Below are 26,597 nucleotides of genomic sequence, written 5' to 3' on the forward strand. Positions count from 1 at the left end.
AGTCTTACCTATAAATAAAATATTTCTAAACGACATCATATGAATCAATCAAGGTAGAGGATTAAAGATGAAATAATTTAGTGAAATTTCAAGGTTTCTGATAACCACACAGGGCAGATCAGTGTAACACTCCAGCTGACCATAACAGCAACACTGTGTGAACTCAGCAAGATTTGATACATTGCCTATGTTTCGCTTGAAACAGAAAGTTGCTGTGTTTAATGCAAGTGGGACCTCTATCTTTTAGTTCACGATACGGCAAATTATTCTGCCATACCTGGTGATGAATACTCAGGTCTTGGCACCTAGATCTCTTTTTTAAGAGAAAACGAACATTTCCCAGGAAGTCGCAAAAATCTCATGTCTCATCAACGTTCAGCGGTCTTCTAGCTGCTAGTTGCTTGCAGACATTGCCTTGCATTTGAAAAGCTACTTCCCAAAAGAAGCAAGGAGGAAACACACAGAGACTGTATCTTGCAGATCCTGAAATTCTGGGCTTTCACATCCTTCCAAGAGACCTCAATGAAGAAAGGAGATGCTAGTTACAACTAATGTCACATGGGAGAAACTGGAACACAGGGACAGCTGCTCTTTACAAATTTGAGAATACATGGTAAGCTAATTTAATGTTGCATCATCCACTCTCATCAAATCTTACAAGCACCTGAAGCAGAACTTAGTGATGCTGAGTGGTGAACAGTGATGATGAACAGCCAACATTGAGGACTGACCTCTTGCCTTAACCACTCAGGATGTGGTACACAGTAAAGGAAGGTCATGCTCCAAATTTTGGTATTATTAAACATCCAAAATATCAGTGGATGAGATGAGGTACAGAAGAGAAAGTGAAGAAAGTTAGGTTTTCTATTAATAGTTTTCAAGCGGTAATTTCTATCAGTACTAGACAGAACCATGTAACTTAACTGAGCCCAAGCACAAGTACTCCTGAGAACTGCAAGAGCTGACACTGATGAGAAAACCAAAAGCCAGAGACTACAGCCTATCAAATAAAACAAAAAGCGAAAGGAAAAGCAGGAGCAGTTGAAATTAATTTGACTTACAATAAAATATTAAATACTCTGCTATGAAATAAATACCAACTTCAGGACAATTGGTCTGTGCTCTTTTTTATAATGAGGTAGGTGTGACAAAATTGGCATTTAACTTTAGTATTGTGTAAATTCAGAAACTTCAAATCCCACTTGTGAGAATAAAAGAGAAAAAAACTCACAACTCACAATGTGATAATTCAACAGCAATGAATGGAGGGTATTAAGGATTATTTAACATGACAGTTATGTGTTCAACAGAAACCAGACTTGCTCACTTACCTGACAAAAGCACAGGTTTGATGTAAGTGTCAGTAATAACAAATTACACCTCTAGAGCATGTAAGACAATACTCATTTCGTTTATGTAAAAAAACAATAAAATTTAGGTTTGCAGGTAAATATTTGCAGTAGAAACAAGACAATTCTTACAGAGACTTAATTCTGAGCAGGAATGCTACACAATCTCAACTATCCCCCAGTGTGGTTAGCGCTGAATATTTAAGTCTATGATAAGAGGAAACATGTCAGAACTTGGGTCTACTGCTAACTCTTAAAAAGTCCAACACACTGAATTCCAAAACAGAAATCTGTTTACAACTTTACTTTATACTAGGTTTTCCCTAAAATCAACTGCAAGTAGGTTCATATGTAAGACTGAAGGGAAAAGCTGAGAAGCAGAATACTGCCCAATCATTTTAATCGGAAATACTTAGAATATATAGCAAATCCTGTCCCATCCTGAGGACTCCTACACATATTTATTTATGTCATATTGTACATCAGTATGAAAAAGTCGAACACAATCTTTGAAAATAGATGGCAGACACATTACAACTGCTATCAGCTGCAAATAGCAGGCCTTACAGGTCTTCCCTCAATGTAAAATTAGTGATCCATACCCTGCTTACACACTTTAAATTTTCCACAAAAGCAATGTCAAAAGTATTTAGTGAAAATATCAACAATATGGACAGTGCATTTAATTTTGTTAAAGACTGCATCTGAGCATGTTGTACTGAAGCACAAGAAGATACAAGGTCAGTTAATGAGGAGAAAAGTCAAATTTGGAAGAATACATGGATATTTCATTGCTTTCCTTTTGACAAAGAGATTCCCATCTTTATCTTTCAAACGCATGGCTGTCATGACTCATCTTGACAAAGCAGTACTTGACAGTTCACAGGACTATTTCTTAAAACCATTAGCAAATAACCTTTAATATGAGAATTATGAGTAATTTAGATTTTTACAAATTGCCTGTCCCAGGTTCTTAAGAACCTACATTTTCTAAGCTTCAAGTTAATAATGTAACAATATATAATATTGTTTAAGCCATTTGTCTTGTGAAGCAAATATCCTTTTGAGAAGAAATCAGCCAAGCTGAAATTAACTGTCCTTTCTGCTGCGCAATTTCTTCCCCACAACTAAAGAGAAAAAAGGCAGGGCATGTAACATATCAAGACAAAAAGGGCTCAATGAAAACATTTTGCTGGCAGTTTTAACAGCAGTATGGCAAAGACAGAGATGATTTGAAATAATCTGGACATAAAGTAATATTTTGCCTTCAAAAGTCAGAAATTCAACCACAATACAACAGACAGTCAAAGCAACTGTGAGAGAACTGATGTGCTCTGCTTCCAAACTACACCTCCACCTGAGAAGTAGGATGCCCCAACAGGGCCACCTTAAACTCCAAGTGTATGACCACTACGGCTGTCCAAAGGCAATCCAGCTTTACTTGCTGAAAAGTATTTCAAGACCATCTTGTGACTTTGTTCTGTGATGTGCATTTGTATCAACTCATTTGCAGATGACACTGCAGTGCTAGTTTTGAATGATAAAGCCATGTAGGGTCCTGGACATGGGAAGGTTGATTTTCTCTTTATGGCATATGTGACCAGCAGGTCAAGGGAGGTGATTCTCCCCTTCTATTCTGCTCTCATGACACTCCACCTGGAGTGCTGCATCCAGCTCTGTGGCCTCCAACATAGGAAGGACATGGGCCTTACGGATTGAGTCCAGAACAGGGCCACAAAGATGATCAGAGGGCTGGAGCACCTTTCCTGTAAAGATAGACTAAGAGAATTCAGTCTGGAGAAGAGCCGTCTCCAGGAAACCTTAACCTTCCAGTGCCTAAAGAGCCCCTGAGGGAGGGACTCTTTACAAGGGCATGTAGTGACAGGACAAGAAGGAATGGCTTTAACCTGAAAGAGGGTAAGTTCAGATTAGATATTGGGAAGAAATTCTTTACTATGAGAGTGGCAAGATGCTGGAACAAGCTGCTCAGAGAAGTTGTGCTCAGAGAAGAAGTGCCCCATCCCTGGACGTGTCCAAGGACAGGCTGGATGGGGCTCTGAGCAACCTGTTCTAGTGCAAGGTATTCCTGTCCATGCAAGGGAGTTGGAACAGGATGATCTGTAAGGTCACTTCCAACCAAAACTATTTTGTGATTCCATGATGCTATGGGAGCTGTGGGGTTTGGATGCTATTGTTTTGCAATAGCTACACAGACACTCTGATAACCACTCATATCTTTGAAAATGCTTCTAACTTAACTCAGCAGAGCCAAGGTTCAGGGACAATCACTTTACTCCCAGAAAAGAGCCTGACAGGAGTGGATACAATGTAATTTAAGTGAACTGAGGCCATGAATGAACACTAAAGGGAGCTTTGTTCTCCAACTGGTGTGATTCTCTTGATAAGCATGTTTGATACTGCATTTGCTTGCTGACAGTTACTTCTCAAAGAAAGTTAAGGTATTAGGGGGCTGCTGAAGGATTTTTTTTTCTTGAGAGGCTTTTGGAAAAAAAACTCCAAATTTTCCACTTTTTAAATTTTACATGGGAGGGGGTGCAACGTACAATGATGACCATCCAGAAATGTAAGCCGTTCCAGATCAAGAGGAAAAGATATCTACAGTAAAATAAATTTTACAAACAATGCTGAGAAACCAATAAAGAAAGGCAAATTTATGTTCCTATCAGCCAAGAGAGATGCAATTTCTTAAATTACCCGCTGCTTGGAGACTTTGGATTTAATGCAATTCTGAATACACTGGCTGTACAATACCACATAAATGCATATACAGTTGGCACTGAGGGGCTCATGTGAGAACACTTTTTGAGAGGAGCAACAATGGAGAGCCCCCAGTGCAAGCAATGAATGATGTGTTGGAAATTAAGTAACAGGGTCAATTAAAATACCTCAGCTTTAGAAAACCAGGTAATATAAGACTACAGCTCCTGTCTGCAGTGCTGTTCTTCTCTACTGAAGTGTGGTTTTAAAAAAAATCCTGTGGTCTCAATATTATTTTATGACTTTAAATATTTTGTAATGCAAGGGGGAAAAACAGCAAAGGAAATACTGAGCTGGGTATCCCCTACGTAACATTGACACTATCGTTTGTATTCGCAACAGAGATTACTGAGAAGGATAAGGAGAAAGAAGTGACAAAGTACCCATTTAGGGTTTAGGTTCTTAGGAAGCTTCCATGACACAGTATCCCTGCAACCTCTAATACGTCACACTCACTAAATATCTGTGCTGTATGTAAATTACTTGATTTACATATATTAAATTACTTTTATAAATATATAGCCTGCAGTACCTCAGCATTCTTAAGAGTCCGAGTGGTGGGTAGATAAGAAAAATCAGACTAGCCAAGACCTCAGATTCTACAGCTGTGAGGAGGGCTAGATGAAAGTATCAGATAAACACAAAGAACATGCAAAACAATGCCTGAAGTGTAATGGAAGAGAACCAATATGGAAGGTAACATAAAGGGAAATACTTCCAAGCAGATGGCTCCTTTTAACCAGACACTTTACTAACGTCTGAAAGTACAGTCTTCTAAATGAAATGTATTGATACGTGGAAGCAATTTTTCTTTGAACAATTTTCTGAAATAGCTCCTACTTGGAAATAGCACTGCTTCCCTTCACCATCACAATCTGATTTCTAGTAACATTTGCCCAATCCTTCCAACCGGACATGACTTCAGCTGTAAAACTGCCCTTCATCCAAAAGTGCAGTAGAGAACCAACGTATCCAGGAGTCTGTTATCCCCAAGAGGAGTCTTAAAACCTGCGCAAGAACCCTCTTGCCTCTATTGTCAGCACTAGAAAGTCTGTGCCTATCCCAAATAGTTAAAAGCTCTTTTGGATTTAGCTGGATACAAATTTGACCTAATATTTGGACTTGAATTAAAGGCCAAGCACTTGAGATTTATGCTAATGTCACGGATCTCATTTCTAGGTAATTAAAGTGTGCTCCTCTGAAGACCATTCCTTACACTCTTTCGGAGGCCAAAACTGTTACAGAGAAACCAAATTATTAAAGTAGCATATGTCACCAAGAACATGCGCAGCAGTTCTACAAAACCTGTGCTAGCTGCCTACTGATTTCCAAGTACAGTTAAGAATGATCACATTGAAGTGTAAAGGCCTGTTCTTGCAACAAGCCTATTCTTGCTTTCTGTAGGCTTTATATCTCTACCTATACATATATTCAAGATAAGCTATGTATACACACACATATAACACATACCTAAATTAATAAAAAAAATAATGTAAACTGTAAGCAGACAACTCTTTTGATGACAAGTAGGACCTAAAACAAATCCTAGGAAACATACTAAAAGAAAAATCAGTTTCTTTTAAAGCTCATTGCTGGGATGTCAATTAGAAAACAAATGGCTACAAGCACTAGCAATGACTTGGAAGTCAAGCAATCTCTTACCCTGCAGTAACTTTACCACAATTTTGATGCCATGAAACTCTAATTTGCTTACTTCAAAGCCCAGTCTTTGCCTCACCCCTGACTATTCTTTCTAGTCTTCTCATATTCATTCTTTATTTCAAAAATGTTTATTATTTTGAAAACTACATTTGCACCTCTCAGAGGAAGATGGGTATTAACACTGAAACCAATTCCTTGGGGAAGCCAAAGTTTCAATGTTATCACACAGTCATACACATAAAATTAGATTTCATACAGTGAATACTTCTTTTTCTGGTAGAGCTCTGAAGTTATGACTTTTATTCTCAGGGGAAAAAGGAACAGACAAGATATCTATAACCTTACAGTCTGCATGCTGTGCATGTCATGTAGCAATAAATAATTCATATTTTGACCTTATGGGATACCTTTTACTCATTGATTCCAAAGAGCTTTTGCAAAGGTGGATATATGTTTTATTATCAGAAGTTTATAGATCTCAGGATGAACAGAGACATAAAATTACCTATTCAAGGTCATCTAGTAAGCCAGGTGTATTTAAGTGGGTAGTACCAGGCATTCTGCCTTTTTGGTTCAGGTTGCAATTTACAGTGACACTACGAGAACGGTCAGATACTGCCTTAAACTTCAATTAAACCTGTGAGAAAGCATGATGGATGCTATCTCTGTAAAAATACAGAAAATCTAAACATATTCCTGGGTGAGAAAGGAGAAAAAATTACTAACTCTAGGTATGTGGTAGCAGGACAGCACAGGAATTCTCCAGAATAATCTTATGCAAGCATTCTGGAAAGGGCACTGGATTCACAGCCACAGCTGTCAGGATCTGCTAAAGAGGGATGAAACAAAAGTTGTCTTCTTCCACAATGAGGTTGTCTTGGACACCATATCAGATATCAGAATGAACCTGAAGAAAGCAGTAGCAGTTCTAGTATACTGCTACAAAAATTGTAGAGAGACATGAACAGTAGAAAATAATACATTTTAGAAAACACTGATTCTATTTCCAGCAACTTTCCCAGGAGATACACTACCAGGATTTAAGGTATGTAAACCAGAACTAACCATATTAACTATTCTAGGAAATACTCTTTTTTTATTTTCATCTGCTAAAAAAATGGTGTTTCCCTTTATGTTAATAATTAACTTTAACATCTGAAAAATACTTTAAATAAAAATAAATATGCAAAAAGCTTTGTACAGAAAACAACTCCAAACTGATACATAAACATGAGAACATTTGTGAGAATGTAGCACTGGGAAGACAGTTTGTTAGTTAACACCACAGCAGTAATGCTTTGGATTAAATACTTATGTCTTGCAATTCTCTGAACTGCCTTACCTAACATTAAATACATGGCTCCATTCATGGCCTTAACTGTAAAGATTGTGTGCAAATGCTTTCTTGAAGTAAGCTCGGAATGTTTTTTACTTTTCACGATGGAGTCCTTATGTTGTCGCAGACTGCAGAGAACTTAGAAGCATATAACATGCATAACTTAGAAGCATATAACATACATAAATTATCTGTTCAGCTGCCCTCTGGAGCGCAGCAGTAGTAGTAGGACCCAAGGTCCCTATGTGTTAGCCAAGAAAGATAACAACGAAGTAAGCCTTGGGTTGTTTCTTTGTTTTGCTTGTGTTTGTTTCTTTTTCCCCAAAGAAAGAAGGTACTATGATCTGCCACAGAGGGAGCTTACTCTGTTCTAATAACATTATGTTTAAACAAACCAAAGATTTATATTTTACAGGGGGAAAAAATTATCACCACTGTTATCACCACTGGCTTATAACAATTGGTAGCAAAACATTATTTCATAAAAGGTCAGCACTTCAAAGCCAGATTTAACTAACACCACCATTGAAATGTTTCCTTTACAGAAAATTAGGTTTTAAGAAGAAAAAAGAAATCACAAAAAAACCCACACTCCTTATTCTGTATGTACTAAAATGAGGTAACCCCAAAACTTAGTTACTGGCAAATCTAACGATCATTGTGGGGACGAAAAAACCCATCCTGATTTGTCTATGCAATCAGAATGAAATGGAGTTTAAAGACATACAGCAAGCACTAAGAAAAGACAGATTTGCCAGAATTTTCCTGGGATTAATTAAAGGGGAATCATTTTAAATCCTTCTCTTCTTCCCAAGCCTCCCCAAGCTGAATTTACTCCATTTAGGTAACAAATGCAAAGTAGGCAGGAAGGCACGTGCTATTTTCCAATCAGAAAAGCAATCTGGTCTAGAGAAGAGAATTTTTTAAGCTTTCAAAATACAAAACCATTCAGAAGACCAAACAAAATACAATCTTCAATTCCTCTGTGCACATGGAGTCCATCAAACAGACAATGAAATGTGCCCCTCATGAATAATTTCCTGCACAAGATTTACAAGAAACCCTCAGAAGTCTTGATGTTCATGCCCAACTGCAAAAATATTTGATGTAACGGAGAGATAAGTAATGATTCTCTGATTCCCTTACTCTACTGTAAACAGGAGTATCAGCATGGAGGACTGGGATAAACACAAGCCTCCACGCAAAAGGCAAGGGACAATTACCACACACTGCACGTGTTTCATCACAGTTTGCCCCATACCTGCTCCATATTTAAGCTCCTTACCTTTTTTTCACTGCTACTTTCACCACCTGTGCTTAAGCAGAAATTATTATAAGCTTATTAGCTGTAAGTGGTCACGTCTACAAACATGGGAAGGGTTGGTGCTTGGTGCCAATTAGCTTTCACTAATCTGCACCCTACCAGTGATCCCACTGCTCCTCAGGATTGACTGTCAGGAGGTCAAAGTCATTCCCTGAGCCAACAGAGGCACAAATGTCATGTTCCTGTCTCCGTCTCTTCTGCTGAAGGCATGTATCGACCTAACTCCCATGTCTTATGGAAAATGAATGTGTCTAGTTACTTCTTTGATTTTGAAGGTATTTGTTATGTCACAGACATTGTGCAAAGCCAGTGATCCTCACAGCTTAGGTGAGGAAAGAGAAAATTTCTCTCAGGAGATCACACACCTCGGGAATGGAGATCTGCGGAGTTCCTCACTCATTTACAAATGAAGAGAATCAAATTCAACACTTTCTTGTAACAAATATTTCACCTTGATTTTAATACTTTTTGTGGGAAAAAATCTAAACCTGAACCTTGTCTACACTTCCACTAGCAACTTAAATGTATCAAGAAAAAATGTTCTTTTAGCTAGATCAGTATGGGCAAATTATTGCTTTTATCCTACAATTACACAGCCAGCACTTAGCTTGGTGAGCAGCATGAAAATAGCTGTTATACTACATTGCTATAACTATATTCTATGTATTACTTTATTTGTAATGATTATACAATGGTTTATTGACAACTTAAAAATAATATATCTCAATATCCAAAATACTCTTGTGACAATAGCTCACTTGCAGAAACCTAAATATTACTGGTACAGCTGTGATGATGCCCTCCTGCCACACTAATTTCAAGCCCGGGTTAAACCAGGTAAGTACTGACACAGGTGAGCAGTACCTCAATATAGGACAACAAGGAAAGATTCCACCAGGTGTGGAAAGTTGTCTTCTGGAGGCAGAAAAAGCCCACCACTTTACTCGAATCTGTATGCAAGGTGTGGTCTAAGAAATGACAGCTTTTGTCAATTACTCTTTCAGAGCACATACAAAGGAAAACTAAATTAGTTATTTAGATAACACTAAAAGGAAACTAAGCTTACCCTTATTGCACACAGGCGTTTCACCTACTTACCAAAGGGTAGATAGGAACTTTTTGTGCCACTCATAATGGAAACCTTCGTACTCAGCTTTGAGCAATACTAGAAGAGTAATTTTAACTATTTTATTTCCAGAAATGATTAGGAAATATGAGCAGCTGTCTTACACTGTGGCAAGAAATAATGATCAGAATTAAAAGAAGAATATGCAGGCATTATAAAGCACAGGTCACAGTGTTACAGGTTTAATATACCCCCCAGTTTGGTTGATGTGTTAATATGTTTTACATTTTAAAGCAGCACACAGGGTATTCATCAGGTAACTATAATTGTTGAGGATATTTCAGGTACTGGAATACAAAACTAGTTATTTACATAATAGCTGTGAAAATTGCACATCCTTCAATTAGATTTCTATTTTAATCAGTGAAACTGTGGGAATAATCCCGTAATATTTCAGTAATGTTTCAATAATAACATAACATTTCAGTAATAATGTTTCAATACCTTTTTATACTTCAAAAATAGTAAGAATATAACTAGAAAAAATTCAGAATATTCTGAAAATCACTTTCTTTCCCAAGTATGAAACCCACCTCTTTAATTCATTTCCCTTTCTACTTCATATATTAAGAGTAATCTTTTTCTATAGAGTTGTTTTTGGTTTTTGCATTTCGCAAGTACAACAAATTCAGAATACCTCTATGAAGTTGGTACTTATGAGGCAGAGAGCTGACAATAACTGCCCCTATTTTCAGGTGGAACAGCTGTCATGCAAAGAAGCCCCAATTCATTAAAGTCATGAACACAACAGACAACCACCTCCAATGAAAAATTATGCTACTACCTTTAGATTAAGGTTACTCAATTACATTTTAATGAGGTCTGTGGGGTAACCCTGCCAACCCACTATCTCTGGCAGAGGCCACTGTAACATCCCCAGCCCAAGCTCCACAGGAAGCACAGGGCAGCACTGTGGCCATGAGCCCCCTCTGAAGAGCTGGGACATAACAGGTCCAGGCAAATTTTGAGTGCAACTCAAAGCAGGTGATCTGAAAGCTGCTCATCTATAAAAGTGGGATTTTTAACTGACTTAAAGTTTGTTTTGGTGGTGGGTTTTTTTGTGTGTGAGGGGGGTTATAAAACTGTTGAAGGAATTAATCTATGAGAGTGTGTGCTGTTTGACATTTGAGGAGAGTAGTTTTCATTTCACTGTATTTTAACAACCGGAAAAGTTTCGAAATCTTGTGTGACCAGATCAAACTCATGTAGTAGCAGTCATCGAGCCGTTTAAGTGCCTTAAAGCTTGCAGCAGCAGCTCTTTGCTGCAGGTACAGGCATGGCTAAAATGAACACAATTCATCTCCAAAAAGAAATGGAATTACACCCAGCAGTCTATGTACAGTGCAAGCTTCAGCATGATTTAAAAGAAAAAAAAGCAAACCCAACCAACCACACTTTATCAGTATTTGAAAATTCTCCCTTCCTCCAAAGAGCATTTTCCAGCATCTTATTTAGCTTACTACCATATGCTTGCAATTTCTCCTCTCCGTAGAAGTCATTCTAAAAAACCAAAGGAAAATTTTTGTGAACCACAAATATAATAAAATAACCCCCTCCGTGAAATGGTCTAAAAAGCTTGGATTGCTTCTGCTCCACCTCCCCACATCTGGCACTCGCATCAGATTACAGGCCAGAAGGCACCACAGAGAGACAGAAAAGGAGATAGTGGCTGGATCATAACTAGAAGGAAGCATGCCTTCTATAAGTCACTCTTTTCCCAAATGCCGATACGGCAAGCGTGATAAAAAAAACAATTGTGGGAGAAGTCTGCACACGTACATACACAAAACACACAAACAGCTGAAAGGCAGTGAATTACACAAAATATGCTCAGATGACTTCAGAACTATCACTCTGGGCCAGAAGTGCAACTGGGCTTCTGATTTTGTAACTGACAAAATTTACAGGAAATGGGCAATCATTGGTTTCTAATTCACAACACTTTCACTTCTTCTAATTTGCCATGTATTTCATAGGCATAACAAAACCTAAAGCCACTGAATTATCTAAATGCCACAGTACTGTCAAATAATATTGATTGGTCTTTTTGAAGTTTAAATTTTGCAAACTTAAAACTCAACCAGGAAGATGCATGAATCTACACAAGGATCCAAGGAGCTGGTTGGAAGTGTTGTTTCCCAGACCTCTCCCTGGAACCACACTCTCCTCATCCCTTCAAGCCCACATCAGCAGCACAACAGCATAAAAACTTTCACTGAGTCTTTCAAGCTTAGCAATAAATCTACTGCAGTCTGAATTATTGAAATTATTCAGACTGTTCAAATGATTTTTTTGTTCCAAATGGACTTGGCACGCTGGTCAGGAACTCGTTGACTCAAACACGAGCAACAAAAGTGGAATTCTTCTTGCTAAGCTAATTGATGGCTCTACAAAAACAAAACGCAACTCCATATTCAAAAGTTTCAAAGACACGCTGTATTAGAGTTGCAGAGCGCCTTCCCCTCAGTGCCTGCTGTAATATGATCATAATTGCTGTGAAAGGGCGAGAGACCGACTATACGTTAAATCCTGCCATCTGTAGGTGCTTTACACAGTTCCATTTGCTGCTGCCGGGTCAAAAGTTTACCCTATTTTCGCTTGCTCATAACCAATCACACAAGTCTCTGCTATGCGTAATCTTTGACCTACTCTCAAAGCAATTTTTGTATTATAGAGTCATATGATTACACTGAAAAAACCCACACATTTTATTAAGAATACACTTCTTGTTGGTTAGCTTTATAATTATTATTATTTCCATATTCAGTAAGCGTACTGTACCGACCTCGTTCTTCCCGGTTAACTCCCTTGGAGCACAATCATAGAGCCATGAATTCTCCAGCATTTCTGGCTAGTTGCAATCCAGAACCGCATGCAAAACAGAGCTGGAAAGCATTCACAATATCTGTCATTTTAAAAGTAAGGGGAAAGAACTGCTCGATTTGCACTAATACAGAGAGAAGGAGCTCTGTAAACATTTAAATTAATGTTCACAGTGAAATTGAAAAATGTTTCTGAAAAATAGGACTGTCAAAAGAATATCCCTATATATTTACCGTAAAGATTAAATATGCAAAAATATACTGCATGGAAGCATTTATGCTACTGATATTATTATTATTAAATATCAAGGGAACAAGTAGATCCATGAACAACAGAATTAATTAAGCCTCATCTCCCACAGATTTATACCTCCTGGTTGGTTGACTTTGGTGTCTAGAAAGGTGAAAGCTTTGAAGGAAGCTTTTCCCACAGCTGGGACATTTGTTTAAAGCCTCTCTTTTCCCATCGCTAGGATTCCCAGACAACTAATAAGATTATTTCATGCTGCAACCTTTCCCTCTGTCAGGGCACCTTTAGGTGGTTCCACCTATACTCAGCTACTTATTTTCACAAAACTTGTGGGATCTGAATTTCGAGATCAACACTGTGCCAAAAAACGTGATCAAAATCAGCAATAGGTTCAAAAGATAATGAGGGGTGTTGAAGGGATGTGTGTGCATCTACACATGTGCACAGTGTGACCTCATAAGCCTTGTTTCTATAGGAAAAGAGGCTAAAAATAAAGGAGGCTATTTGACTTTCTTACTATTTCACAGAAAGCTTACTTAGAAGGACCCAACTAAACAGCTGGCTATACTAACGGATCACTTAAAAGTAATACCGCAATAGTTAAATCCATCTTGTACATTTTGCTAGACAGCTTTTAAAGAAAAACAGACACAAAGGCCCATTTAACTTGTAATAGGAGACACAAATAGATACTTTTCCACAGATATGTATTTTACTGTAATCTATGAATTGTGATAGATTTGTGATGTTATAAATTATTTTTAATCTAGCATTTATACAAGTGTGTTCAGTCTTCAAGAATATAAACACAAGTCAGCACTTGCATGAATAGTTACATTGCTCCATTTCACATTTGACTCTTAGTTGCTAAACCTTTTGTAAATGTAACAAGAGAACATAAACCAGCCCTTGCCACTGCGATCAGTGAAGTAATACAAACCAGAGAATAGTCAATCAAATAACAGCATTAAGCCACTTCCAAGCAGGTAATAAAATATGTTCACATACAAAATGCTAATAGTTATGAAGTCACATCATTTACTAAGAGACAGAATAAAAATTACCCCAAATAAATAAATCAAGATGTAGATTTTATGGCAACACCAGTCTGCCATCTCAGCTCTTTGGTACAGCAAAGACCATAGGACTTAGCAGCTCTTACAGCAAAGATCAAGACCTTAGATGTGCAAGCACATCTCTTTAGAATGCTATACATGAAGTCTTATATTACTTCCATAAACTGATCAGTTTAAGTCAACGAGATGTTTGGAAAACAGAAAAAGTTACAGATAACATTTCATTTCTCATAGAGAAATAAATAAAAACCAAAGTAAAACAGGAATCAATATTTTAAAGGAATGAAAGAGGTTTATCTAACTCGGAAACATGCTGGCATATGCCAGGCATTAGCTATTAGATATTAGACAAAATTCTATACAACGAGATGTTTATTATACATATTCAATACATAAATACCAAAAAATAAATAAACTGTGTGCACATATATACACAGCATTCAGACATCTGTTAACAGGACTGATAACACCTATGATCCAGGCCAGGAACAAGTGAATAGTCTTTCGCCCAGGGGAAAGCAAGATGGATGCTGTTACAGGAAACCTACTCCACTCAGCTATCAGCAGCAAAATGAACAGTGGAAAAAGCCCAGTATAAAAGAAGAAACAAAGGCAACAGAACTGACTCTTAAGAACACAAAGGGGAAGGCTGAAGGTACCCAAACGTATCTACAACATGTCTCAACACAGGGAAATTTTTCACCTTGGCAGAAAAGTCTGATCTAGAGCAGAGCTCAAACAACTGGAGCAACAACTCATCAGGAGATAAAAAGACTGAAGTGAAGTTGAGAATTTGGGAAACCTGACTCGAACCCCAATGTGATCCAGTAGCATGGAAGTGCTAGAAAGCCACTCAAGTGTTTTTATGTAAGTTTGTACATCTTTTCTAATTTTCCTACAATGCAAAAGGTGATTTTAGAAAGTTTGCAACTGAGCATGAATTTATATTACTCTTTATATTACTGGGGTAATTTGGAGAGTTCAACACCAATCTTGGTAATGAGGTTAGCTGAATCATGTGGGCCCCATTCCTGCTAAGGAGAAACAATCTGCTCCCAGCAAAGAGATCTTTCATGCTGGAGCCAGAAACTTTACAGGAACCTGATGAGGCTCGGGAATTTACAAGTACCAGGATTTTATGTAGGTCCACAGAGCAGTATCATGAGGGATCTGTGGTGCAGAATTTTTTCTTTCAGTTTTACTTAAGAACAACAATTCTGCTATACAATTAGAGACCAGGCCAATTGCAGTAACTCCTTACAACAATGCATATATTTCCGTTTGACTGTATTGGAATTAAGCGATCCAGATTATTTGTATAAATACACATACACAAAAGCAACAAGTTTCTTCTACCATCAGCTGAGTGAATTATAGTAAATTGAGATCTTAAAGATACCACCCAATTTGCACATGATTTTTCTACTTTTTCATTTTCACCTGAACCATTTTCATTAGTACAAGAGCCTAATGATTTCCTACGTGTGAAAATTCTTAAAACAATGAATCTGAAAAAGTACAAAAGTTTAAAAAATTATAAATCATATAAAAATCTAAATCTTCATTTAGTATTTAACCGTTATGATGATAAAAACACACAACCAAGTGTGGAGAAAATTGTTAGAAGCACTTGCTTTAGGTGATCTGCACAGATTAAAAAGGTATTCCATGCTCTCATGTAGTGGATATGCTTATTATCTCAGAATAATAAAAATTTGATAGACTACCACTGCATGACAATGAAGAGTACACATACAACTTTATACATTTTATTAATATTATTATTGTTTTATATATATACAGAGCTTTCCATCTTCCCATATTCTTTTCGAGTTTAATAGTTACAGTCTCAAAATAATCTTGCAGTTCTCCTAGAAGGCAATATAAAACAGTAATATCAAAATCCACTCAAAAATTAGTATTTGACTTCTCAAATGGCAATTAGAAGTTTGAATTTTAATTACTTCATATGCAAATAAGGTGCTTTTTATATGGTATAGGAGCTTGTAATTGATAAGGGCATTTTTAATGAAGTGTTTTAAAAGATGTGGTTTTCTATTAAAAGAGGTCACTTATTACAAGGAGTTGGCAATTCTGTTTCAGCGGCTGGATGCAGAACCTCCCACCAGCTAATTCTCAGAGACTTCACTTCCTAGTCCCTGGGGTAGTCACCAACCTGGCCAGCCTGCACATGCCACAAGTAGCCATCCTAGAAATATTATCAAGATGTTATCATGGAAAGAAAGCCAAACCACAGGAGAAGGGAGACTCCTCCAGTCCCTCAGAGCCAGCCCTCTAAACTGGATTGTGGCAAGCCTCCAACGCAGTCCAGTTGCTGGGCAGCATTTGCTGCAGCAAAGCTGCTCTCCATCTCCTTTGGTAAAAAGCAGAGCAGATGGAAATTTCCTGTAGGCTGGTCTTGGCCCAGAGACCACTGTTTGGACGATACTCCTCCACGAATAAGAGCAATCCATTCATTGCAACAAACTGACTGGCCCTACTGTCCTCTTTTACAACACAGCTCGGTCCAATCCCTTCAGTCAGTGATAAAACACAGCGCAATTTCACCGCCTGTGCCTGGGTAGGAGCTAAGCCATGAAGGAAAATACGGCCATGTCACGCTAAGCAAAGAAACACATGAGTAACTCTGGCAAGCACCTAAGATAAGGCTTTTCTGAATGACTGAAGGTAATGTTATATTGATGTTATGATAAATTATTACCTACAGACACAGAGCAAGCAGACACAGCAGCAGAAGCTGTGCAACCATCCTCTTCAGAGTGGCAGCTGTATGTTCTCAACACCATTGGAAGATAAGAATAGAAAATAAATCCTTTATACAATTAAAAATGTTATGAACCTGTTGTTTCCTCAAAGGTTCCAAATTTTACTTGGAATGAAAGAAACACTTCAATATATGTAACAACCATGGATTTTCTACAAAATTCAAAGGATTTCTCACTTTCTTTGGTCTTCCCTTGTCTGTCCAGCTACATCATCGCTAAAACACTAGGGAGCTCAAAGCAGAACTCTGTCCTGATTTCTGTTCCCTTTGGAATCACTGGTGTACGTATCTTGTTCGTTACACAAAGGCTGTTAAGACTGCTTTTCAAAACTCCATTCAAGCATGAGTCAAGGTTCTGGTCATTGATGTAGCTTTTCTGGTTGTTCCAGTGACAACAAAATGAGTTTGCCAGCTATTCCTGATGAAATGAAAACCTTGGGACAGGATGAAATAGTCCTTTAAAGGAAAAAAGACAAAAGGTGGTCACTATGAATTTATGATATTCCACTATTCATCTGATAGTTGAAGAAGAAAGATAGGAAAGGGAAGGGAAATGTTCTATATTATGTTTAGAACAGAGAAGTCTTTGTTGAGCTTTGCCTAAAGTTTTCTCACAGGGCTTTGCAAAATGCAGTGCCACCTACCACATGAAGAAAAGGTTCACTCTCAGTCACCATATGCAGCCAGTGTTGCAGCTCCATTTCCTGCAGTGCTTCCCTACAGAAAACCTCCTGGGTGAGCACACTTTCCCTGGAAAGGCTCCTCAATGGTCCTTTCCAGCAAGCAGAGTATATAGGGAATATTCAGTAGGTATTTTCTGTTCAAGTGCATGATATCAGCAGAGACAGAGTGCGACAAGCCTTGTCTGGATGAAAAGTTAGGGCTCTCCTCAAAGGCTCCCCAGGCAACCTAAAGCATATTTAAACCGACCCAAGAGTGTACAGGAACAGAAGAGGAACTCTTTCTTATCCTTTTGTTCTCATGCTTTTCTGTCACACTAAGTGCATGAGTAGAGTCAAAGGCAGGACGGGTGAATTAACTCAGAAAAAAGCTGTCCAAAAAAGCTGAGCAATCAGTCCTCAAAAAATTAATGATAAAAGACTTTGAATAAAGCCAATTTGTAATGGAATGTAAGAAGGGAAGTCCCTAAAGAGAAGAACTGTCTACCAGCTCTGCAGCAGGTTTTGCTGCCCCATGCAGTTTACCATGGCAAGACGCCAACTTGGCAAGACTCACTCTTCTCCAAGGAGCCTGGCAGGGTGCCAGCCACACTCACAGGTCTCATTGCTGCTGCCAAGCTCAAGGGGCAACTGAAGACCCTCTTCTGTGAATCTGCAGATCTGGTTATGACTGGGGATATTTGTGTTTCAAAATGTTCTTAACCAAGTCAAGCTCCCTCTGTGTTTATACAGTGACTGAACAGGCGAAACAGAATACTTAACCCAGCTAGAGAAACGAGCCACAGATTGTTAATTATATGGCTATTTGCACTTTGACTGGAAGAGGAAGTAAGCTGGTTATAACTACTTTGGGCTTTACTCCTGTAACTGCATTGAAACCACATTTATGACAGCTGAAACTATGCAATTTTATATAAACGTAGGCACTTCCTGTTTTTGAAACAAGCCATGGTCTGCTTGCCCTTACCTCACAGTAACGTCACTGGAACCAGAATGTATTAAATGTGCTCAGTTTTACTGACTTTATGATCTCATTTTGCTAATTATCTTTAAATGTGTAGATAAAATGCATATTTTGGACTACTGCTGACAAGCATATCTATTCCTAGAACCTAGCTGTACTCTTTAGGCATTAGGAAACATGTTTTTCATGCGTGAGACTGAAATGCCCAGCTATCACTACATTGTGCTCAGTCCCTGGTGAGTGGTCATGGTCACTCTCAGATGAGGAGGCAGGTGCGTCACACTCCCCTGGCAGGCAGGCTGCATTCTGAACTACACATGCAGGGAGACCTAACTTTTTCCATTCAATATGCAGTATTTCAAGTAATTTGTAATAGCAGCATTATTATTTTACACAGTGTAGTGTGCATTCTTCATTGTGGCAAGTATATGTTTAATTTTATAGACACACTGAGTGTGGGGAGTAACCACGGCCTTACTGGCATAAATTGAAGAAAATCACAATTTGAGGAGAAGATAATTTTGAAAATATTATTTAACAACCCTAATAGGCAGGAGCATGTTTCCTCTCCTTTTTCTCTCGTTTTTCTTATTTATGTTAACTGGAACTCACAAACCAAACTTCTGCAATGAGCACAATTACGTAAATCAGCACTCTTGCTTTTCCAGTACAGTCATTTTCCTACAAGATTACAGAAGGAAGACTGATCCTACTGTTCAACTGGAAAGCAAATGGATATCCAGTAATTCCTGATGGTAAAATGTGATAATTCTTACCAAAAACCCCCACACACCCCACTTAATTTACAGTGTATTCCTTCAGATTTAGTTCAGGACATACTGCTTGAGAGTCAGGTATCCCTATAAATCCAAGATATTTACAGCCAAGATAGCCAAAATCCTTAACAAAGAGAAAGTGCAGCATTTCCACCACCTTTGTTTTGCTCTCCAAGACCACAGTCTCTTATTTCAGACAATTAGATCCCACCCTTTAGCTTTAAGAACTCACCAGCTTCACAGGGCTAACAGAGTGAACAATTACAGACCTCTTAGACTCACACTGTAAGAAGATTAAATAAAAATTCAGTTTAAAAGTCCTAGTGCAAAAACCTTCAACTAGAGGAAACACTAAAGCTAAAATTTCAAATTCAATTACACCTGATTGATTGATTTCTCTCAACTTTAAAAGTAAAGACAGTACACAGTCAAGCTCAGGCATTTCTTGAAAACACTTCCCTTGGTTGCCTTCTCATTCAAGGCATGGTTTTGAAAGCAACTTACAACTACAAGAGGCTGGTCCTGCCATTCCTCTCTTCCAGGCCATCTTCAGCGGAGACATTTGTCCAACGGAAGTTCGAAGAGGTCAAGAGCCAGCCAAGTGACTCAACCAAAAATGCAGCGAGCTGACCTCTGGTTTGGCTCCCTGAGCCAGCTCAGCCCAGAGCTGTGGCTGCAGCGGCGCTGGCACAAGGGAGAGGGGGTGACACCTCAGCACAGAGGGTGCAAGCCACACTTCTGGAAGCGCTTACACCAACACTAACTGCCATGATGTCACATTTGTGGCATCTCCACAAACACTGGCCCCACGTTCAGCCCCTAACCTCCAAACAAGAGAGGACACAAAAATCCAATTCATGGTATCCATCTAGAGCTGCCCAGATTAAAGAGACTCACTGAACTACAGAGTCTCCACTCATCTTCTGACTTTTTTTTTTGACTGAAGCCTACTGTTTCTACATAGAAGTGCTCAAGTCCAGATCTTTTCAAACTTATTTCCCAAAGTAATGTGAGCATTTCTAATAAGGAAAAGAAAAAAAGGACTTAATGAAGGCAACCCAAATTAGCTAAATGACACATCATAATGGAACAATTCTGCTGTTAAAGACCATGCAGATGTTACGACGGAGGCAAAGAAAGCCTTTCTTTAGCTACAGCACAGCTGCGGCATACAACTTCAAAAAGACTTGGCACAGGATTTCAGCCACAAAACTTTCCCCTCACTTCATTTCATGAACATCAACTGCAGCTTCAGTGAGCTGCACCAAGGACAAAACCGACACATGGGGAGTTTGCAACATCTTAGCAGCAGTGGGGCAGCTTTTTGCACTGCCAGTCCTCACACGCACACTCAGAAAACTTGACTATATATCTCCACTCCTCCTCAGCCCAGCAATCCCTCAAAAGCAATGACATCCCATGCTGCTGTCCCTCCTATTTATACCACCATTATCTTCTACTTTAAAGAAGACAAACAAATCACTACATACTTAACAAATATTAAAGCTTAAAAACCAGCTGTAATAAACAGATCATTTCCTTTACTTTTTAGGTAACATTAGAAGGTATTATCAACTTCCATTCATATCCCTCATACACTAAGCTACTCTGAATAGACACGCTGACCACGAAGTTGAAAATGTCATAGCTTACAATCACATTGAATGCACATGCTTAATGCCAGTCTTGTATTTTCCATGTAATATATGTACCACAAAGAAAGTATATATTCACTGTCTAAATTCAAAGTCCAGCTTTCCCCTTCAAATATGTCAAAGTCTTACAGCCATTTATAGGTAGTACATAGGAAGAACTTGCATTGATTTTATAATATTTAACAGTAAAGCACACAGAAATTAACATGATCTGCATTACATTTGTGATTTCCTTTCAGTGATGGTAGTGTTAGGAGATGTACATGAGAATTTAAACTGCTTTAAGACGCATGTATGTGTATGAGATTAAATTAAAACATTTCTGACTCATGGGAGCAAAATCTTGGAAAAACTGTATTTAATTTTCCCCTTTTTTCTTCTCTTATTATTCATATTACATCAGCTTGTTGACTCTATGACATTCTTAGGCATCTACCATATAGAAGTCATAAACTGCTTTGTCACCTACGATACTTTTCCCACAACTGCAAAGCTACAAAGAATTAGTCCAAATGAGAAAACAGCAGTAGGAGCAACTAAAATACTATTAATATTTAAACTTCATAAGTAAAACAGACTAGAAAAAAAATGCAGAAATAAAGAAATAGAAATGCACTGGAAGAGGATTTTTTCTAAAAACTGCTCAACTACTTCACCACCGAGAACTTGATACAAAGCTGGAAACCCACAACTTTAAAGACTATTAGTAATATTGATTAAAAACAGTGAAGAAAACTCATTAAACCAAAGGCAAATCTTGAAATACTAGAAACATGAACCACGGTATTACTGTATTCATAAAAACAAAACATTTCAACATGACCTACTTTAATAATAGTAAAAAAAGTAAAGAATATGGGCTCTAACCCTGACTCTACTGATCTTATAAAACACCATCTACTTTTCAGAATTAGCAACAGACTCATGAAATTGAACCAATTTGTTCAACAGATGTTTCAGCTGACTCAGGGAAATTTTACTTTTCTATTGTAGAAATAGAGTGAGCTGAGTAAAATTCCACTCTTATTAGCAGCAATCGAAGTATATTAGCTCATAATTAGCTGCCATTTCCATTCCCTCTTTCTTTGACATAACAGAAAACATTTTCCACACCGGATTAGCTGTGACACTGAAATAAAAGTAGGCGCATTGATGAAAACAAGTCAGCCTCCTCCTCTCCCCTCCCGCCCCTGTTTTATGGGATACGCAGGAACGGCAGAGTTTTTATTTTCCTTGGCGTTCCTCTCTCACATTAGCTGATAATCTCCCCGTGTAGCTGTGCCAGTGCCTGCCCTGCAGGCCCACAACACCCCTGCTGTTCCAGTCCCGTGCTTTCCTCCAGTGGGCTCCGCGAATGGTGCGATCCTTTCATAATGTGTGCTATTGCATCAGTCTAATTGCAACATAATTCTCAATGCTCTAGGTAAAGCAAATAATTTCATTTTTAACTTCTGCTCATAAAATGCAGACTGCTTCCCTGCTGCCCCCACCACCTTTTTTTGTTTATTTTCAAAGATTTAAAGAAAGACTTGCACACTGCATAGCAGTAGTCAAACAAAAATACCTCATGTTTTCTTAGAAAGCAGCACTTAAAAATATTGCTCAACACCTAAAGCATTAGTGCAGCCTTTCACAGAGCTGTATGTAGTAGATCCCCTGTGAGCAGGCTGGAAGGGGAATGTACATTCTTATTCTGTGTATTTAATATAATATTAAGCCATTATAAAAGCTTCATAGTTTTTTACTCTCTCTCTTGCTCTCTTCCCTGCAATAGGGAGTAACAGCTTATCTGGCAAACACACTCAGTATGTTTCTAGGCACTGAAGACTTGGTTAATTCATAAAATCTGATCTAATGTTAGATATTTTGCATTTAGGTTAGCTAAGTTGAAACAATATTTAGCTTAACCATGCCTTGGCCAAAATTCTCTGTTATCTACTGATTACAGCAGCATTGTAGCTAGCTATGGACATCACACTGGGAAAATACAAATCCCATGCCTGAGGAAATGCAGATGAAATTCTGACTCCAAGCCATTCTGATAGTGAGCATTACAAACACCGTCTACTTAGTATCTGATACAATAACCAGGCACAAGAGTCATGTGCCTGCAATGAATGATGAATTTACATGTAATTTTGATTTTATGCACATATATTATCCGAGCTGACATCACCAAAAAATGCTGTGCTTCTTGCACCCCAAATCATCTGCATGATACAAATGTCTACACTAAAACTAATCTCTAGATGCAAGCACTCAAAGGAGGAAGTACCAGAAGCTAAGTTTCAGAAAACCTAAATGTTGCCATTGTTCGCTTTTGTGGCATGGTATACGTTGCAGTTATGTCATACCATTTCCACAGCACCTCTGCACTGTTCAAAAAATTACAAAATTACCACTAATCAAAACAATAATCTGTTTAACTCTTGGCATTTGGCGCATGGTCCAATACCTGATTTACTGCACACTACTCAAACTTTTTTTGGAAGACAGAACAAGTGATTTCTTTGTGAATTCAATGGTGCAGCTGAGTGCTCCATCAACATAATGGTTAGTCCTACCCTTACTCTGTTACTCCTAACTTAGAATAACTGTGTTATTCCTAGCTTCCTAACTAAAGCAGTGACAGCTTTAAGGTCAAAATGATTCTCCAGTTCTGAAGACAACTTTGTCTCCAGTTTGGCATAACTCAGACCTAATTTTTTCACAGCACTTAGCATTACATTGTGCTTTATATAGCACTTTCAAACCTCAGTCCCCGCTGCCTCACCCCCAGTTACCAGTGGTCCCTACTTTTCCAAGTAAGATCCAAAGATCTCAAGTCATCCATAAGAAAGCAAGACAGAAAGTTAGCAAAGACATGAGAAAAGCTAGGATTGAGCAACTTACCTAGCATCACCTAGGAAGTCTGCAGCACAGCCAGGAAGGGAGTCCCGCTCGCCAGGGCAGCATGCAGCTGCACAGAGCACCAGAATGGCTCCTGCCTTCTGCAATCCCCTGCCTCGTCCACCACGTACGTCCTGACTTCTGCTGGAAGTGAGGCAGGGGTACTCCAGAGAACAGTCTTCTCCAATGCATCAACCAGATTCATTCCCAGAGCAAGTCCATCCTGTGCATGGAACGGAGCAGGGGTCCTGTGGGGAAAAAAACCAGCACATCAGCATGTGATTCAATACAATTAAATTGAGGAGCTTCCGCACAAGGGGCCTAACAAAAGAGATTTGCAAAGATAAGCTCAGTTTTGGCAATCCTTGACTTGGACACTGCCACACAAGAAAAATGTTTGCATTCACCACTTCTAGAAATAAGAAATTCAGACATCAGACATTACCAAGCTGACACCTACAAAAAACAGCAGTTGGGTTGAAATCTTTAGATGTACCGTGCAGCTTTTGTGGGAAAGTCATAGTAAATTGGTTGCAAATGTGAAATGATTCTCTGCATGGAAATTAGCCATAGGTGATGATTGAAAACATTCTCAAGGAGCTTCTACTGAAATCAAAGACTGTTTACTTAATATTCAAGATCTCTGGACCTTCCAGGACAAACTTCTCTGCCTGTTTTCCTCAAGCCATATCCTCTGGCCCATGTTGATTCAAGCCCTGGTCCTTCTTCATTCCTCCCTTCAGCACCCCTGCCAAGTGTCTCCTTACTCTGCTCCCCAAGGGTTTTCATCTCTCCCAGCTCAGTCACTTCCAGGCTTGGCTAGCAGTGCCACACTGTCCCCTTGACTCCCCCTTCTTCCTTCATTCCCTAATATTAACTCTCACTATCCTGCCGGGTCTGCCTCCCCTGTTCACAGTCTAGGGCATTTTGGGGCCAGGACCACACTAGGGTCCCACACATCTCATTGTCCCATGGGTTTGCTTCTGGCTCTCAGGCACCAGGCTACAAATCCAGCCTCTCCCTCCTGTTCCAGGCCACACAGCTCTCACATGTCCAAGACACCACGCAAGATCTGTCATTTCTTAAAAAAGTTACAGTTTGTTTCAATCTGAGAATTTTGCAGTGCTGACAAAGCCATGACTCGAAATCTGCTCTTCTTCCCCAGTGCCCATCACTAGCGCTTCCCACACTCTAACTCCTAGTCTCTGTTTCAAAGGGAGTGACACCGAGCATTTCCAAAAAAAGATTAGGTTTCTTTGTGTGGTTTGTTTGTGTGTTTTTTTAAAATCTACAATGAGAAACAGCTTTTTCCACACATGCTCACAGATAGCTAAATTATTTTGGCAGCAAAAAGAAATTAAGCTGGAGGCAACTGCTCAGCCCCAAAGGGTAACATTTTGTAAAGTTATAAAAAACTCCAAGGAGCATCCTATACTGGGAAGCACCAGGCAGCCTTCCTTCCTGCAGCTCCTGGCACTTTCAGCCCTTAACAGCTTAACTCATTCAGCTCACTGAAACAAGAACTGTGCAAATCTTAACACCTGAGTGGTCAAACTGAGGAGGACAAGCTGTGGGTGGACAATGCTGGAGTGAACCCCATGCCATGCAAGCCTTGACCACTTCTGTTGCATGCCTACAAGCAATGTAGAAACAGCATCATCAGACGGCACATAGTCCAGCCAGCATTTCTTTGGATGCTTTCATCCTAGAGGTACCAATGACTGCCTGAAAAGCTAAACCTGCTCAAAAAATACTTCTAGGCCATGAAGACCTGAAGTAAAATGGGTTAGCTTCATTCCTGATGAAGGTCACACACAGCTAATAGAGATAATTTAAGCAAATCCATTTTACTTTACATTTGCAGTAAATTAGGAGCAGCCCTGTATCAGTTACAAAGGGAAGGGATAACTTCACACAATACTATTGCTAAATGCCACTGCCTGGAGTGGGAATAGTCTTCTTAAATGAAATTCCAGGAAACTTCTTCTTTCCTTTTCTCTATTTAGCTACTTAGTTATTTATTTCAGTATGATAAACAAATGCAGCATGCTGTCAAGTAACATACAAAGGAAAGAATATATATAAAAGAAAAAGGAAAACCTCTCAAAACAGATAACATTCTTCTAGAGCAAAGTCCAATTTACAGATTTTTATACTGAGCTCTTAAGAGCAAACAGGGCAACAATTTCCCGATGGCTCTTGTAAATATTCTGTACAAATAAGGTCCAGAAGAGGAGACCAGGAAAAGATAAAAACATTCACATGCTCACAGACAGATGCTAATTATGACATGGATTAAATGCATTATGACATTTATTTTTCAATAAGAAATAATTATTTCTGAGGAATGACTAGCCATTCCTATGAGATCATATTTAGTCTAGAGACATTTGATGCACCTAACTCTTAACAACTATGGCAAAAGAAGTATGGCACCTACATGCACACTCCTAGAACAATTATGTTAATTCTTATGAAAATAAACTGAGAAGCTTCAACATCAGTGTGTAAAACAAAAAGAGCATTAAAAGTTCACTTCCATTTTCCAAAATTTCTAATAAATAATTTTATTATATTTTGAATTCAATTTAGCAATGAAACAGGCTATCAAGCATCTATATTAGCTATATGTATTTGTTTTAAAGACTGAATAATTATCTGACCACTAGTTACAATTCAGATGAAAAATATAATTAGGTTGAATGAAACTTCAGTACTTCAATGTACAATCATGGAAACTAAACAAAACTTCTTGCTTAAAAAATGAGAGCAGAATTTCATGCACTATTTCATTTGGCAGAGTGTAACATATTTGCTGTCAGCAAAGGACTTTTTTCAGTGAAGAAAAAGGAAAGCATCTCAATTCATACAGTGTTACCCAAGTGATTAGAAGTATCAGCCACTGGTAGTTGTCTCTCAACTGTAAGCAACTGCAATGGATTTTGTTCCTATGGACTACTATATTGTGTTCCTAAAAACTCATCTGACATCCAGCAGACCTCCAAAAAAGCTATGTGTTTGTTTAACATAAGCTAACCTAATTATTTTGTCATCAAAATCAATACTTATGGGCTAAAACACTACTTCAAGTAGGAGAGCTTTAATGTAAAACAAATCATAAAACA

The 26,597-nt window shown here is 38.5% G+C and overlaps 1 protein-coding gene across 5 annotated transcripts in view; it reads right to left on the reverse strand.

Moving 5' to 3' along the window:
- Positions 1–26,597, reverse strand: part of NCOA2 (nuclear receptor coactivator 2) — a 189,801-nt gene that overhangs the window by 97,444 nt on the left and 65,760 nt on the right. For all 5 annotated transcript variants that reach the window (XM_048286206.1, XM_048286208.1, XM_048286207.1 and 2 more), the window contains one exon: positions 23,476–23,720. The gene's annotated coding sequence lies outside the window, so the exon portion shown is untranslated. The remainder of the gene's footprint in view (positions 1–23,475; positions 23,721–26,597) is intronic.

The sequence above is a fragment of the Corvus hawaiiensis genome, chromosome 26 (genome assembly GCF_020740725.1).
Source record: "Corvus hawaiiensis isolate bCorHaw1 chromosome 26, bCorHaw1.pri.cur, whole genome shotgun sequence".
NCBI lineage: Eukaryota > Metazoa > Chordata > Aves > Passeriformes > Corvidae > Corvus > Corvus hawaiiensis.